Source organism: Ambystoma mexicanum, chromosome 4p (assembly GCF_040938575.1).
Source record: "Ambystoma mexicanum isolate Mex_15411 chromosome 4p, UKY_AmexF1_1, whole genome shotgun sequence".
Lineage (NCBI taxonomy): Eukaryota > Metazoa > Chordata > Amphibia > Caudata > Ambystomatidae > Ambystoma > Ambystoma mexicanum.
In genome coordinates this window covers 86387604-86405646 of record NC_090927.1, presented here as the reverse complement: position 1 = coordinate 86405646, position 18043 = coordinate 86387604, and positions in this window count along the sequence as shown.

Sequence of the window (18043 nt, the reverse complement as noted above, 5' to 3'; positions counted from 1 at the left end):
GTCCGGATAAGGGTCCTTTATAGTATGATGCATTAGGGATATGCTCATTCCGCGATAGGGTCCTTTATAGTATGATGCATTAGGTATATGCACATTCTGGGTTAGGGTCCATTATAGTATTATGCATTAGGGATATGCTCATTCCGGATAAGGGTCCTTTATAGTATGATGCATTAGGGATATGCTCATTCCGGGATAGGGTCCTTTATAGTATGATTCATTAGGGATATGCTCATTCCGGGTTAGGGTCCTTTATAGTATGATGCATTAGGGATATGCTCATTCCGGGTAAGGGTCCTTTATACTAGGATGAATTAGGGATATGCTCATTCCGGGTTAGGGTCATTTATAGAATTATGCATTAGGGATATGCTCATTCCGGGTTAGGGTCCTTTATAGTATGGTGCATTAGGGATATGCTCATTCCGGGTCAGGGTCCTTTATAGTATGATGCATTAGGGATATTCTCATTCCGGGTTAGGGTCCTTTATAGTATGATGAATTAGGGATATGCTCATTCAGGGTTAGGATCATTTATAGTATGATGCATTAGGGATATGCTCATTCCGGGTTAGGGTCCTTTATAGTATTGTGCATTAGGGATATGCTCATTCCGGGTTAGGGTCATTTATAGTATGATGCATTAGGGATATGCTCATTCCGGGTTAGGGTCATTTATAGTATGATGCATTAGGGATATGCTGATTCGTGTGGGGGTCATTTATAGTATGGTGCAGTAGGGATATGCTCATTCCGGGTTAGGGTCCTTTATAGTATGGTGCATTAGGGATAAGCTCATTCCGGGTTAGGGTCCTTTATAGTATGATGCATTAGGGATATGCTCATTCCAGTTAGGGTAATTTATAGTATGATGCATTAGGGATATGCTCATTCCGGGTTAGGGTCCTTTATAGTATGATGCATTAGGGATATGCTCATTCCGGGTGAGGGTCATTTATAGTATGATGCATTAGGGATATGCTCATTCCGGGTTAGGGTCCTTTACAGTATGATGCATTAGGGATATGCTCATTCCGGGTTAGGGTCATTTATAGAATGATGCATCATGGATATGCTCATTCCGGGTTAGGGTCCTTTATAGTATTATGCATTAGGGATATGCTCTTTCCGGATAAGGTTCCTTTATAGTATGATGCATTAGGGATAGGCTCATTCCGGTATAGGGTCCTTTAGAGTATGATGCATTAGGGATATGCTCATTCCGGGTTAGGGTCCTTTATACTATAATGCATTAGGGATATGCCCATTCCGGATAAGCGTCCTTTATACTATGATGCATTAGGGATATGCTCATTCCGGGTTAGGGTCATTCATAGAATGATGCATTAGGGATATGGTCATTCCGGGTTAGGGTCCTTTATAGTATGAAGCATTAGGGATATGCTCATTCCGGGTTAGGGTCCTTTATAGTATGATGCATTAGGGATATGCTCATTCCGGGTTAGGGTCCTTTATAGTATTATGCATTGGGGATATGCTCATTCCGTGTTAGGGTCATTTATAGTATGATGCATTAGGGATATGCTCCTTCAGGGTTAGGGTCGTTTATAGTATGATATATTAGGGATATGCTCATTCCGGGTTAGGGTAATTTGTAGTATGATGCATTAGGGATATCCTCATTCCGGGTTAAGGTCCTTTATAATATGATGCATTAGGGATATGCTAATTCCGGGTTAGGATCCTTTATAGTATGATGCATTAGGGATATGCTCATTCCGGGTAGGGTCCTTTATAGTATGATGCATTAGGTATATGCTCATTCTGGGTTAGGGTCCATTATAGTATTATGCATGAGGGATATGCTCATTCCGGATAAAGGTCCTTTATAATATGATGCATTAGGGATATGCTCATTCCGGGATAGTGTCCATTATAGTATGATTCATTAGGGATATGCTCATTCCGGGTTAGGGTCCTTTATAGTATGATGCATTAGGGATATGCTCATTCCGGGTAAGGGTCCTTTATACTAGGATGAATTAGGGATATGCTCATTCCGGGTTAGGGTCATTTATAGAATGATGCATTAGGGATATGCTCATTCCGGGTTAGGGTCCTTTATAGTATGGTGCATTAGGGATATGCTCATTCCGGGTCAGGGTCCTTTATAGTATGATGCATTAGGGATATGCTCATTCCGGGTTAGGGTCCTTTATAGTATGATGAATTAGGGATATGCTCATTCAGGGTTAGGATCATTTATAGTATGATGCATTAGGGATATGCTCATTCCGGGTTAGGGTCCTTTATAGTATGGTGCATTAGGGATATGCTCATTCCGGGTTAGGGTCATTTATAGTATGATGCATTAGGGATATGCTCATTCCGGGTTAGGGTCATTTATAGTATGATGCATTAGGGATATGCTCCTTCGTGTGGGGGTCATTTATAGTATGGTGCAGTAGGGATATGCTCATTCCGGGTTAGGGTCCTTTATAGTATGATGCATTAGGGATATGCTCATTCCGGGTGAGGGTCATTTATAGTATGATGCATTAGGGATATGCTCATTCCGGGTTAGGGTCCTTTACAGTATGATGCATTAGGGATATGCTCATTCCGGGTTAGGGTCATTTATAGAATGATGCATCATGGATATGCTCATTCCGGGTTAGGGTCCTTTATAGTATTATGCATTAGGGATATGCTCTTCCGGATAAGGTTCCTTTATAGTATGATGCATTAGGGATAGGCTCATTCCGGTATAGGGTCCTTTAGAGTATGATGCATTAGGGATATGCTCATTCCGGGTTAGGGTCCTTTATAGTATAATGCATTAGGGATATGCCCATTCCGGATAAGGGTCCTTTATACTATGATGCATTAGGGATATGCTCATTCCGGGTTAGGGTCATTTATAGAATGATGCATTAGGGATATGGTCATTCCGGGTTAGGGTCCTTTATAGTATGAAGCATTAGGGATATGCTCATTCCGGGTTAGGGTCCTTTATAGTATGATGCATTAGGGATATGCTAATTCCGGGTTAGGGTCCTTTATAGTATTATGCATTGGGGATATGCTCATTCCGTGTTAGGGTCATTTATAGTATGATGCATTAGGGATATGCTCCTTCAGGGTTAGGGTCGTTTATAGTATGATATATTAGGGATATGCTCATTCCGGGTTAGGGTAATTTGTAGTATGATGCATTAGGGATATCCTCATTCCGGGTTAAGGTCCTTTATAATATGTTGCATTAGGGATATGCTAATTCCAGGTTAGGGTCCTTTATAGTATGATGCATTAGGGATATGCTCATTCCGGGTTAGGGTTCTTTATAGTATGATGCATTAGGGATATGCTCATTCCGGGTTAGGGTTCTTTATAGTATGATGCATTAGGGATATGCTCATTCCGGATAAGGGTCCTTTATAGTATGATGCATTAGGGATATGCTCATTCCGGGATAGGGTCCTTTATAGTATGATGCTTTAGGGATATGCTCATTCCGGGTTAGGGTCCTTTATAGTATGATGCATTAGGGATATGCTCATTCCGGGTTAGGGTTCTTTATAGTATGATGCATTAGGGATATGCTCATTCCGGGTTAGGGTCCTTTATAGTATGATGCATTAGGGATATGCTCATTCCGGGTTAGGGTCCTTTATAGTATGATGCATTAGGGATATGCCCATTCCGGGTTAGGGTCCTTTATAGTATGATGCTTTAGGGATATGCTCATTCCGAGTTAGGGTCCTTTATAGTATGATGCATTAGGGATATGCTCATTCCGGGTTAGGGTTCTTTATAGTATGATGCATTAGGGATATGCTCATTCTGGGTTAGGGTCCTTTATAGTATGATGCATTAGGGATATACTCATTCCGGGTTAGGGTCCTTTATAGTATGATGCATTAGGGATATGCCCATTCCGGGTTAGGGTCCTTTATAGTATGATGCATTAGGGATATGCTCATTCCGGGTTAGGGTCCTTTATAGTATGATGCATTACGGATATGCTCATTCCGGGTTAGGGTTCTTTATAGTATGATGCATTAGGGATATGCTCATTCCGGTTTAGGGTCCTTTATAGTATGATGCATTAGGGATATGCTCATTCCGGGTTAGGTTCATTTATAGTATGATGCATTAGCGATATGCTCATTCCGGGTTACGGTCCTTTATAGTATGATGCTTTAGGGATATGCTCATTCCGGGTTAGGGTCCTTTATAGTATGATGCATTAGGGATATGCTCATTCCGGGTTAGGGTTCTTTATAGTATGATGCATTAGGGATATGCTCATTCCGGGTTAGGGTCCTTTATAGTATGATGCATTAGGGATATACTCATTCCGGGTTAGGGTCCTTTATAGTATGATGCATTAGGGATATGCCCATTCCGGGTTAGGGTCCTTTATAGTATGATGCATTAGGGATATGCTCATTCCGGGTTAGGGTCCTTTATAGTATGATGCATTAGGGATATGCTCATTCCGGGTTAGGGTTCTTTATAGTATGATGCATTAGGGATATGCTCATTCCGGGTTAGGGTCCTTTATAGTATGATGCATTAGGGATATGCTCATTCCGGGTTTGGTTCATTTATAGTATGAGGCATTAGCGATATGCTCATTCCGGATTACGGTCCTTTATAGTATGATGCATTAGGGATATGCTCATTCCGGGTAGGGTCCTTTATAGTATGATGCATTAGGTATATGCACATTCTGGGTTAGGGTCCATTATAGTATTATGCATTAGGGATATGCTCATTCCGGATAAGGGTCCTTTATAGTATGATGCATTAGGGATATGCTCATTCCGGGATAGGGTGCTTTATAGTATGATTCATTAGGGATATGCTCATTCCGGGTTAGGGTCCTTTATAGTATGATGCATTAGGTATATGCACATTCTGGGTTAGGGTCCATTATAGTATTATGCATTAGAGATATGCTCATTCCGGATAAGGGTCCTTTATAGTATGATGCATTAGGGATATGCTCATTCCGGGATAGGGTGCTTTATAGTATGATTCATTAGGGATATGCTCATTCCGGGTAAGGGTCCTTTATACTAGGATGAATTAGGGATATGCTCATTCCGGGTTAGGGTCATTTATAGAATGATGCATTAGGGATATGCTCATTCCGGGTTAGGGTCCTTTATAGTATGGTGCATTAGGGATATGCTCATTCCGGGTCAGGGTCCTTTATAGTATGATGCATTAGGGATATGCTCATTCTGGGTTAGGGTCCTTTATAGTATGATGCATTAGGGATATGCTCATTCCGGGTTAGGGTCCTTTATAGTATGATGCATTAGGGATATGCTCATTCCGGGTTAGGGTCATTTATAGTATGATGCATTAGGGATATGCTCATTCCGGGTTAGGGTCATTTATAGTATGATGCATTAGGGATATGCTCATTCGTGTGGGGGTCATTTATAGTATGGTGCAGTAGGGATATGCTCATTCCGGGTTAGGGTCCTTTATAGTATGGTGCATTAGGGATAAGCTCATTCCGGGTTAGGGTCCTTTATAGTATGATGCATTAGGGATATGCTCATTCCGGGTTAGGGTAATTTATAGTATGATGCATTAGGGATATGCCCATCCCGGGTTAGGGTCCTTTATAGTATGATGCATTAGGGATATGCTCATTCCGGGTGAGGGTCATTTATAGTATGATGCATTGGGGATATGCTCATTCCGGGTTAGGGTCCTTTACAGTATGATGCATTAGGGATATGCTCATTCCGGGTTAGGGTCATTTATAGAATGATGCATCATGGATATGCTCATTCCGGGTTAGGGTCATTTATAGTATGATGCATTAGGGATATGCTCATTCCGGATAAGGTTCCTTTATAGTATGATGCATTAGGGATAGGCTCATTCCGGTATAGGGTCCTTTAGAGTATGATGCATTAGGGATATGCTCATTCCGGGTTAGGGTCCTTTATAGTATAATGCATTAGGTATATGCCCATTCCGGATAAAGGTCCTTTATACTATGATGCATTAGGGATATGCTCATTCCGGGTTAGGGTCATTTATAGAATGATACATTAGGGATTTGGTCATTCCGGGTTAGGGTCCTTTATAGTATGAAGCATTAGGGATATGCTCATTCCGGGTTAGGGTCCTTTATAGTATGATGCATTAGGGATATGCTCATTCCGGGTTAAGGTCCTTTATAGTATTATGCATTGGGGATATGCTCATTCCGTGTTAGGGTCATTTATAGTATGATGCATTAGGGATATGCTCCTTCAGGGTTAGGGTCGTTTATAGTATGATGTATTAGGGATATGCTCATTCCGGGTTAGGGTAATTTGTAGTATGATGCATTAGGGATATCCTCATTCCGGGTTAAGATCCTTTATAATATGATGCATTTGGGATATGCTAATTCCGGGTTAGGGTCCTTTATAGTATGATGCATTAGGGATATGCTCATTCCGGGTAGGGTCCTTTATAGTATGATGCATTAGGTATATGCTCATTCCGGGTTAGGGTCCATTATAGTATTATGCATTAGGTATATGCTCATTCCGGATAAGGGTCCTTTATAGTATGATGCATTAGGGATATGCTCATTCCGGGATAGGGTCCATTATAGTATGATTCATTAGGGATATGCTCATTCCGGGTTAGGGTCCTTTATAGTATGATGCATTAGGGATATGTTCATTCCGGGTAAGGGTCCTTTATACTAGGATGAATTAGGGATATGCTCATTCCGGGTTGGGGTCATTTATAGAATGATGCATTAGGGATATGCTCATTCCGGGTTAGGGTCCTTTATAGTATGATGCATTAGGGATATGCTCATTCCGGGTTAGGTTCATTTATAGTATGATGCATTAGGGATATGCTCATTCCGGGTTAGGGTTCTTTATAGTATGATGCATTAGGGATATGCTCATTCCGTGTAGGGTCCTTTATAGTATGATGCATTAGGTATATGGTCATTCCGGGTTAGGGTCCATTATAGTATTATGCATTAGGGATATGGTCATTCCGGATAAGGGTCCTTTATAGTATGATGCATTAGGGATATGCTCATTCCAGGATAGGGTCCTTTATAGTGTGATTCATTAGGGATATGCTTATTCTGGGTTAGGGTCCTTTATAGTATGAAGTATTAGGGATATGCTCATTCCGGGTAAGGGTCCTTTATACTAGGATGAATTAGGGATATGCTCATTCCGGGTTAGGGTCATTTATGGAATGATGCATTAGGGATATGCTCATTCCAGGTTAGGGTCCTTTATAGTATGATGCATTAGGGATATGTTAATTCCGGGTAAGGGTCCTTCATACTAGGGTGAATTAGGGATATACTCTTTCCGGGTTAGGGTCATTTATAGAATGATGCATTAGGGATATGCTCATTCCGGATTAAGGTCCTTTATAATATGATGCATTAGGGATATGCTCTTTCCGGGTTAGGTTCATTTATAATATGATGCATTAGGGATATGCTCATTCCGGGTTAGGGTCCTTTATAGTATGATGCATTAGGGATATGCTCATTCCGGGTTAGGGTCCATTATAGTATTATGCATTAGGGATATGCTCATTCCGGATAAGGGTCCTTTATAGTATGATGCATTAGGGATATGCTCATTCCGGGATAGGGTCCTTTATAGTATTATTCATTAGGGATATGCTCATACCGGGTTAGGGTCCTTTATAGTATGATGCATTAGGGATATGCTCATTCCGGGTAAGGGTCCTTTATACTAGGATGAATTAGGGATATGCTAATTCCGGGTTAGGGTCATTTATAGAATGATGCATTAGGGATAAGCTCATTCCGTTTTAGGGTCCTTTATAGTATGATGCATTAGGGATATGCTCATTCCGGGTTAGGGTCCTTTATAGTATTATGCATTAGGGATATGCTCATTCCGGGTTAGGGTTCTTTATAGTGTGATGCATTAGGGATATGCTCATTCCGGGTTAGGGTCCTTTATAGTATGATGCATTAGGGATATGCTCATTCCGGATTAAGGTCCTTTATAATATGATGCATTAGGGATATGCTCATTCCGGGTTAGGTTCATTTATAGTATGATGCATCAGGGATATGCTCATTCCGGGTTAGGGTCCTTTATCGTATGATGCATGATGCATTAGGGATATGCTCATTCCGGGTAAGGGTCCTTCATACTAGGATGAATTAGGGATATACTCTTTCCGGGTTAGGGTCATTTATAGAATGATGCATTAGGGATATGCTCATTCCGGATTAAGGTCCTTTATAATATGATGCATTAGGGATATGCTCATTCCGGGTTAGGTTCATTTATAGTATGATGCATTAGGGATATGCTCATTCCGGGTTAGGGTCCTTTATTGTATGATGCATTAGGGATATGCTCATTCCGAGTTAGGGTCCATTATAGTATTATGCATTAGGGATATGCTCATTCCGGATAAGGGTCCTTTATAGTATGATGCATTAGGGATATGCTCATTCCGGGATAGGGTCCTTTATAGTATGATTCATTCGGGATATGCTCATTCCGGGTTAGGGTCCTTTATAGTATGATGCATTAGGGATATGCTCATTCTGGGTAAGGGTCCTTTATACTAGGATGAATTAGGGATATGCTCATTCCGGGTTAGGGTCATTTATAGAATCATGCATTAGGGATATGCTCATTCTGGGTTAGGGTCCTTTATAGTATGATGCATTAGGGATATGCTCATTCCGGGTTAGGGTCCTTTATAGTATGATGCATTAGGGATATGCTAATTCCGGGTTAGGGACATTTATAGAATGATTCATTAGGGATATGCTCATTCCGGGTTAGGGTCCTTTATAGTATGATGCATTAGGGATATGCTCATTCCGTGTTAGGGTCCTTTATAGTATGATATATTAGGTATATGCTCATTACGGGTTAGGGTCCATTATAGTATTATGCATTAGGGATATGCTCAGTCCGGATAAGGGTCCTTTATAGTATGATGGATTAGGGATATGCTCATTCCGCGATAGGGTCCTTTATAGTATGATGCATTAGGTATATGCACATTCTGGGTTAGGGTCCATTATAGTATTATGCATTAGGGATATGCTCATTCCGGATAAGGGTCCTTTATAGTATGATGCATTAGGGATATGCTCATTCCGGGATAGGGTTCTTTATAGTATGATTCATTAGGGATATGCTCATTCCGGGTTAGGGTCCTTTATAGTATGATGCATTAGGGATATGCTCATTCCGGGTAAGGGTCCTTTATACTAGGATGAATTAGGGATATGCTCATTAAGGGTTAGGGTCATTTATAGAATGATGCATTAGGGATATGCTCATTCCGGGTTAGGGTCCTTTATAGTATGGTGCATTAGGGATATGCTCATTCCGGGTCAGGGTCCTTTATAGTATGATGCATTAGGGATATGCTCATTCCGGGTTAGGGTCCTTTATAGTATGATGAATTAGGGATATGCTCATTCAGGGTTAGGATCATTTATAGTATGATGCATTAGGGATATGCTCATTCCTGGTTAGGGTCCTTTATAGTATGGTACATTAGGGATATGCTCATTCCAGGTTAGGGTCCTTTATAGTATGATGCATTAGGGATATGTTAATTCCGGGTAAGGGTCCTTCATACTAGGGTGAATTAGGGATATACTCTTTCATTGTTAGGTTCATTTATAGAATGATGCATTAGGGATATGCTCATTCCGGATTAAGGTCCTTTATAATATGATGCATTAGGGATATGCTCTTTCCGGGTTAGGTTCATTTATAATATGATGCATTAGGGATATGCTCATTCCGGGTTAGGGTCCTTTATAGTATGATGCATTAGGGATATGCTCATTCCGGGTTAGGGTCCATTATAGTATTATGCATTAGGGATATGCTCATTCCGGATAAGGGTCCTTTATAGTATGATGCATTAGGGATATGCTCATTCCGGGATAGGGTCCTTTATAGTATTATTCATTAGGGATATGCTCATTCCGGGTTAGGGTCCTTTATAGTATGATGCATTAGGGATATGCTCATTCCGGGTAAGGGTCCTTTATACTAGGATGAATTAGGGATATGCTAATTCCGGGTTAGGGTCATTTATAGAATGATGCATTAGGGATAAGCTCATTCCGTTTTAGGGTCCTTTATAGTATGATGCATTAGGGATATGCTCATTCCGGGTTAGGGTCCTTTATAGTATTATGCATTAGGGATATGCTCATTCCGGGTTAGGGTTCTTTATAGTGTGATGCATTAGGGATATGCTCATTCCGGGTTAGGGTCCTTTATAGTATGATGCATTAGGGATATGCTCATTCCGGATTAAGGTCCTTTATAATATGATGCATTAGGGATATGCTCATTCCGGGTTAGGTTCATTTATAGTATGATGCATCCGGGATATGCTCATTCCGGGTTAGGGTCCTATATCGTATGATGCATGATGCATTAGGGATATGCTCATTCCGGGTAAGGGTCCTTCATACTAGGATGAATTAGGGATATACTCTTTCCGGGTTAGGGTCATTTATAGAATGATGCATTAGGGATATGCTCATTCCGGATTAAGGTCCTTTATAATATGATGCATTAGGGATATGCTCATTCCGGGTTAGGTTCATTTATAGTATGATGCATTAGGGATATGCTCATTCCGGGTTAGGGTCCTTTATTGTATGATGCATTAGGGATATGCTCATTCCGAGTTAGGGTCCATTATAGTATTATGCATTATGGATATGCTCATTCCGGATAAGGGTCCTTTATAGTATGATGCATTAGGGATATGCTCATTCCGGGATAGGGTCCTTTATAGTATGATTCATTCGGGATATGCTCATTCCGGGTTAGGGTCCTTTATAGTATGATGCATTAGGGATATGCTCATTCTGGGTAAGGGTCCTTTATACTAGGATGAATTAGGGATATGCTCATTCCGGGTTAGGGTCATTTATAGAATCATGCATTAGGGATATGCTCATTCTGGGTTAGGGTCCTTTATAGTATGATGCATTAGGGATATGCTCATTCCGGGTTAGGGTCCTTTATAGTATGATGCATTAGGGATATGCTAATTCCGGGTTAGGGACATTTATAGAATGATTCATTAGGGATATGCTCATTCCGGGTTAGGGTCCTTTATAGTATGATGCATTAGGGATATGCTCATTCCGGGTTAGGGTCCTTTATAGTATGATATATTAGGTATATGCTCATTACGGGTTAGGGTCCATTATAGTATTATGCATTAGGGATATGCTCAGTCCGGATAAGGGTCCTTTATAGTATGATGGATTAGGGATATGCTCATTCCGCGATAGGGTCCTTTATAGTATGATGCATTAGGTATATGCACATTCTGGGTTAGGGTCCATTATAGTATTATGCATTAGGGATATGCTCATTCCGGATAAGGGTCCTTTATAGTATGATGCATTAGGGATATGCTCATTCCGGGATAGGGTTCTTTATAGTATGATTCATTAGGGATATGCTCATTCCGGGTTAGGGTCCTTTATAGTATGATGCATTAGGGATATGCTCATTCCGGGTAAGGGTCCTTTATACTAGGATGAATTAGGGATATGCTCATTAAGGGTTAGGGTCATTTATAGAATGATGCATTAGGGATATGCTCATTCCGGGTTAGGGTCCTTTATAGTATGGTGCATTAGGGATATGCTCATTCCGGGTCAGGGTCCTTTATAGTATGATGCATTAGGGATATGCTCATTCCGGGTTAGGGTCCTTTATAGTATGATGAATTAGGGATATGCTCATTCAGGGTTAGGATCATTTATAGTATGATGCATTAGGGATATGCTCATTCCTGGTTAGGGTCCTTTATAGTATGGTACATTAGGGATATGCTCATTCCGGGTTAGGGTCATTTATAGTATGATGCATTAGGGATATGCTCATTTGTGTGGGGGTCATTTATAGTATGGTGCAGTAGGGATATGCTCATTCCGGGTTAGGGTCCTTTATAGTATGGTGCATTAGGGATAAGCTCATTCCGGGTTAGGGTCCTTTATAGTATGATGCATTAGGGATATGCTCATTCCGGGTTAGGGTCCTTTATAGTATGATGCATTAGGGATATGCTCATTCCGGGTGAGGGTCATTTATAGTATGATGCATTAGGGATATGCTCATTCCGGGTTAGGGTCCTTTACAGTATGATGCATTAGGGATATGCTCATTCCGGGTTCGGGTCATTTATAGAATGATGCATCATGGATATGCTCATTCCGGGTTAGGGTCCTTTATAGTATTATGCATTAGGGATATGCTCTTTCCGGATAAGGTTCCTTTATAGTATGATGCATTAGGGATAGGCTCATTCCGGTATAGGGTCCTTTAGAGTATGATGCATTAGGGATATGCTCATTCCGGGTTAGGGTCCTTTATAGTATAATGCATTAGGGATATGCCCATTCCGGATAAGGGTCCTTTATACTATGGTGCATTAGGGATATGCTCATTCCGGGTTAGGGTCATTTATAGAATGATGCATTAGGGATATGGTCATTCCGGGTTAGCGTCCTTTATAGTATGAAGCATTAGGGATATGCGCATTCCGGGTTAGGGTCCTTTATAGTATGATGCATTAGGGATATGCTCATTCCGGGTTAGGGTCCTTTATAGTATTATGCATTGGGGATATGCTCATTCCGTGTTAGGGTCATTTATAGTATGATGCATTAGGGATATGCTCCTTCAGGGTTAGGGTCGTTTATAGTATGATATATTAGGGATATGCTCATTCCGGGTTAGGGTAATTTGTAGTATGATGCATTAGGGATATCCTCATTCCGGGTTAAGGTCCTTTATAATATGATGCATTAGGGATATGCTAATTCCGGGTTAGGATCCTTTATAGTATGATGCATTAGGGATATGCTCATTCCGGGTAGGGTCCTTTATAGTATGATGCATTAGGTATATGCTCATTCCGGGTTAGGGCCCATTATAGTATTATGCATTAGGGATATGCTCATTCCGGATAAGGGTCCTTTATAGTATGATGCATTAGGGATATGCTCATTCCGGGATAGGGTCCATTATAGTATGATTCATTAGGGATATGCTCATTCCGGGTTAGGGTCCTTTATAGTACGATGCATTAGGGATATGCTCATTCCGGGTAAGGGTCCTTTATACTAGGATGAATTAGGGATATGCTCATTCCGGGTTAGGGTCATTTATAGAATGATGCTTTAGGGATATGCTCATTCCAGGTTAGGGTCCTTTATAGTATGGTGCATTAGGGATATGCTCATTCCGGGTCAGGGTCCTTTATAGTATGATGCATTAGGGATATGCTCATTCAGAGTTAGGATCATTTATAGTATGATGCATTAGGGATATGCTCATTCCGGGTTAGGGTCCTTTATAGTATGGTGCATTAGGGATATGCTCATTCCGGGTTAGGGTCATTTATAGTATGATGCATTAGGGATATGCTCATTCCGGGTTAGGGTCCTTTATAGTATGATGCATTAGGGATATGCTCATTCCGGGTAAGGGTCCTTCATACTAGGATGAATTAGGGATATACTCTTTCCGGGTTAGGGTCATTTATAGAATGATGCATTAGGGATATGCTCATTCCGGATTATGGTCCTTTATAATATGATGCATTAGGGATATGCTCATTCCGGGTTAGGTTCATTTATAGTATGATGCATTAGGGATATGCTCATTCCGGGTTAGGGTCCTTTATTGTATGATGCATTAGGGATATGCTCATTCCGAGTTAGGGTCCATTATAGTATTATGCATTAGGGATATGCTCATTCCGGATAAGGGTCCTTTATAGTATGATGCATTAGGTATATGCTCATTCCGGGATAGGGTCCTTTATAGTATGATGCATTAGGGATATGCTCATTCCGGGTTAGGGTCCTTTATAGTATGATGCATTAGGGATATGCTCATTCCGGGTTAGGGTCATTTATAGAATGATGCATTAGGGATATGGTCATTCCGGGTTAGGGTCCTTTATAGTATGAAGCATTAGGGATATGCTCATTCCGGGTTAGGGTCCTTTATAGTATGATGCATTAGGGATATGCTCATTCCGGGTTAAGGTCCTTTATAGTATTATGCATTGGGGATATGCTCATTCCGTGTTAGGGTCATTTATAGTATGATGCATTAGGGATATGCTCCTTCAGGGTTAGGGTCGTTTATAGTATGATGTATTAGGGATATGCTCATTCCGGGTTAGGGTAATTTGTAGTATGATGCATTAGGGATATCCTCATTCCGGGTTAAGATCCTTTATAATATGATGCATTTGGGATATGCTAATTCCGGGTTAGGGTCCTTTATAGTATGATGCATTAGGGATATGCTCATTCCGGGTAGGGTCCTTTATAGTATGATGCATTAGGTATATGCTCATTCCGGGTTAGGGTCCATTATAGTATTATGCATTAGGTATATGCTCATTCCGGATAAGGGTCCTTTATAGTATGATGCATTAGGGATATGCTCATTCCGGGATAGGGTCCATTATAGTATGATTCATTAGGGATATGCTCATTCCGGGTTAGGGTCCTTTATAGTATGATGCATTAGGGATATGTTCATTCCGGGTAAGGGTCCTTTATACTAGGATGAATTAGGGATATGCTCATTCCGGGTTAGGGTCATTTATAGAATGATGCATTAGGGATATGCTCATTCCGGGTTAGGGTCCTTTATAGTATGATGCATTAGGGATATGCTCATTCCGGGTTAGGTTCATTTATAGTATGATGCATTAGGGATATGCTCATTCCGGGTTAGGGTTCTTTATAGTATGATGCATTAGGGATATGCTCATTCCGTGTAGGGTCCTTTATAGTATGATGCATTAGGTATATGGTCATTCCGGGTTAGGGTCCATTATAGTATTATGCATTAGGGATATGGTCATTCCGGATAAGGGTCCTTTATAGTATGATGCATTAGGGATATGCTCATTCCAGGATAGGGTCCTTTATAGTGTGATTCATTAGGGATATGCTTATTCTGGGTTAGGGTCCTTTATAGTATGAAGTATTAGGGATATGCTCATTCCGGGTAAGGGTCCTTTATACTAGGATGAATTAGGGATATGCTCATTCCGGGTTAGGGTCATTTATGGAATGATGCATTAGGGATATGCTCATTCCAGGTTAGGGTCCTTTATAGTATGATGCATTAGGGATATGTTAATTCCGGGTAAGGGTCCTTCATACTAGGGTGAATTAGGGATATACTCTTTCCGGGTTAGGGTCATTTATAGAATGATGCATTAGGGATATGCTCATTCCGGATTAAGGTCCTTTATAATATGATGCATTAGGGATATGCTCTTTCCGGGTTAGGTTCATTTATAATATGATGCATTAGGGATATGCTCATTCCGGGTTAGGGTCCTTTATAGTATGATGCATTAGGGATATGCTCATTCCGGGTTAGGGTCCATTATAGTATTATGCATTAGGGATATGCTCATTCCGGATAAGGGTCCTTTATAGTATGATGCCTTAGGGATATGCTCATTCCGGGATAGGGTCCTTTATAGTATTATTCATTAGGGATATGCTCATTCCGGGTTAGGGTCCTTTATAGTATGATGCATTAGGGATATGCTCATTCCGGGTAAGGGTCCTTTATACTAGGATGAATTAGGGATATGCTAATTCCGGGTTAGGGTCATTTATAGAATGATGCATTAGGGATAAGCTCATTCCGTTTTAGGGTCCTTTATAGTATGATGCATTAGGGATATGCTCATTCCGGGTTAGGGTCCTTTATAGTATTATGCATTAGGGATATGCTCATTCCGGGTTAGGGTTCTTTATAGTGTGATGCATTAGGGTTATGCTCATTCCGGGTTAGGGTCCTTTATAGTATGATGCATTAGGGATATGCTCATTCCGGATTAAGGTCCTTTATAATATGATGCATTAGGGATATGCTCATTCCGGGTTAGGTTCATTTATAGTATGATGCATCAGGGATATGCTCATTCCGGGTTAGGGTCCTTTATCGTATGATGCATGATGCATTAGGGATATGCTCATTCCGGGTAAGGGTCCTTCATACTAGGATGAATTAGGGATATACTCTTTCCGGGTTAGGGTCATTTATAGAATGATGCATTAGGGATATGCTCATTCCGGATTAAGGTCCTTTATAATATGATGCATTAGGGATATGCTCATTCCGGGTTAGGTTCATTTATAGTATGATGCATTAGGGATATGCTCATTCCGGGTTAGGGTCCTTTATTGTATGATGCATTAGGGATATGCTCATTCCGAGTTAGGGTCCATTATAGTATTATGCATTAGGGATATGCTCATTCCGGATAAGGGTCCTTTATAGTATGATGCATTAGGGATATGCTCATTCCGGGATAGGGTCCTTTATAGTATGATTCATTCGGGATATGCTCATTCCGGGTTAGGGTCCTTTATAGTATGATGCATTAGGGATATGCTCATTCTGGGTAAGGGTCCTTTATACTAGGATGAATTAGGGATATGCTCATTCCGGGTTAGGGTCATTTATAGAATCATGCATTAGGGATATGCTCATTCTGGGTTAGGGTCCTTTATAGTATGATGCATTAGGGATATGCTCATTCCGGGTTAGGGTCCTTTATAGTATGATGCATTAGGGATATGCTAATTCCGGGTTAGGGACATTTATAGAATGATTCATTAGGGATATGCTCATTCCGGGTTAGGGTCCTTTATAGTATGATGCATTAGGGATATGCTCATTCCGGGTTAGGGTCCTTTATAGTATGATATATTAGGTATATGCTCATTACGGGTTAGGGTCCATTATAGTATTATGCATTAGGGATATGCTCAGTCCGGATAAGGGTCCTTTATAGTATGATGGATTAGGGATATGCTCATTCCGCGATAGGGTCCTTTATAGTATGATGCATTAGGTATATGCACATTCTGGGTTAGGGTCCATTATAGTATTATGCATTAGGGATATGCTCATTCCGGATAAGGGTCCTTTATAGTATGATGCATTAGGGATATGCTCATTCCGGGATAGGGTTCTTTATAGTATGATTCATTAGGGATATGCTCATTCCGGGTTAGGGTCCTTTATAGTATGATGCATTAGGGATATGCTCATTCCGGGTAAGGGTCCTTTATACTAGGATGAATTAGGGATATGCTCATTAAGGGTTAGGGTCATTTATAGAATGATGCATTAGGGATATGCTCATTCCGGGTTAGGGTCCTTTATAGTATGGTGCATTAGGGATATGCTCATTCCGGGTCAGGGTCCTTTATAGTATGATGCATTAGGGATATGCTCATTCCGGGTTAGGGTCCTTTATAGTATGATGAATTAGGGATATGCTCATTCAGGGTTAGGATCATTTATAGTATGATGCATTAGGGATATGCTCATTCCTGGTTAGGGTCCTTTATAGTATGGTACATTAGGGATATGCTCATTCCAGGTTAGGGTCCTTTATAGTATGATGCATTAGGGATATGTTAATTCCGGGTAAGGGTCCTTCATACTAGGGTGAATTAGGGATATACTCTTTCATTGTTAGGTTCATTTATAGAATGATGCATTAGGGATATGCTCATTCCGGATTAAGGTCCTTTATAATATGATGCATTAGGGATATGCTCTTTCCGGGTTAGGTTCATTTATAATATGATGCATTAGGGATATGCTCATTCCGGGTTAGGGTCCTTTATAGTATGATGCATTAGGGATATGCTCATTCCGGGTTAGGGTCCATTATAGTATTATGCATTAGGGATATGCTCATTCCGGATAAGGGTCCTTTATAGTATGATGCATTAGGGATATGCTCATTCCGGGATAGGGTCCTTTATAGTATTATTCATTAGGGATATGCTCATTCCGGGTTAGGGTCCTTTATAGTATGATGCATTAGGGATATGCTCATTCCGGGTAAGGGTCCTTTATACTAGGATGAATTAGGGATATGCTAATTCCGGGTTAGGGTCATTTATAGAATGATGCATTAGGGATAAGCTCATTCCGTTTTAGGGTCCTTTATAGTATGATGCATT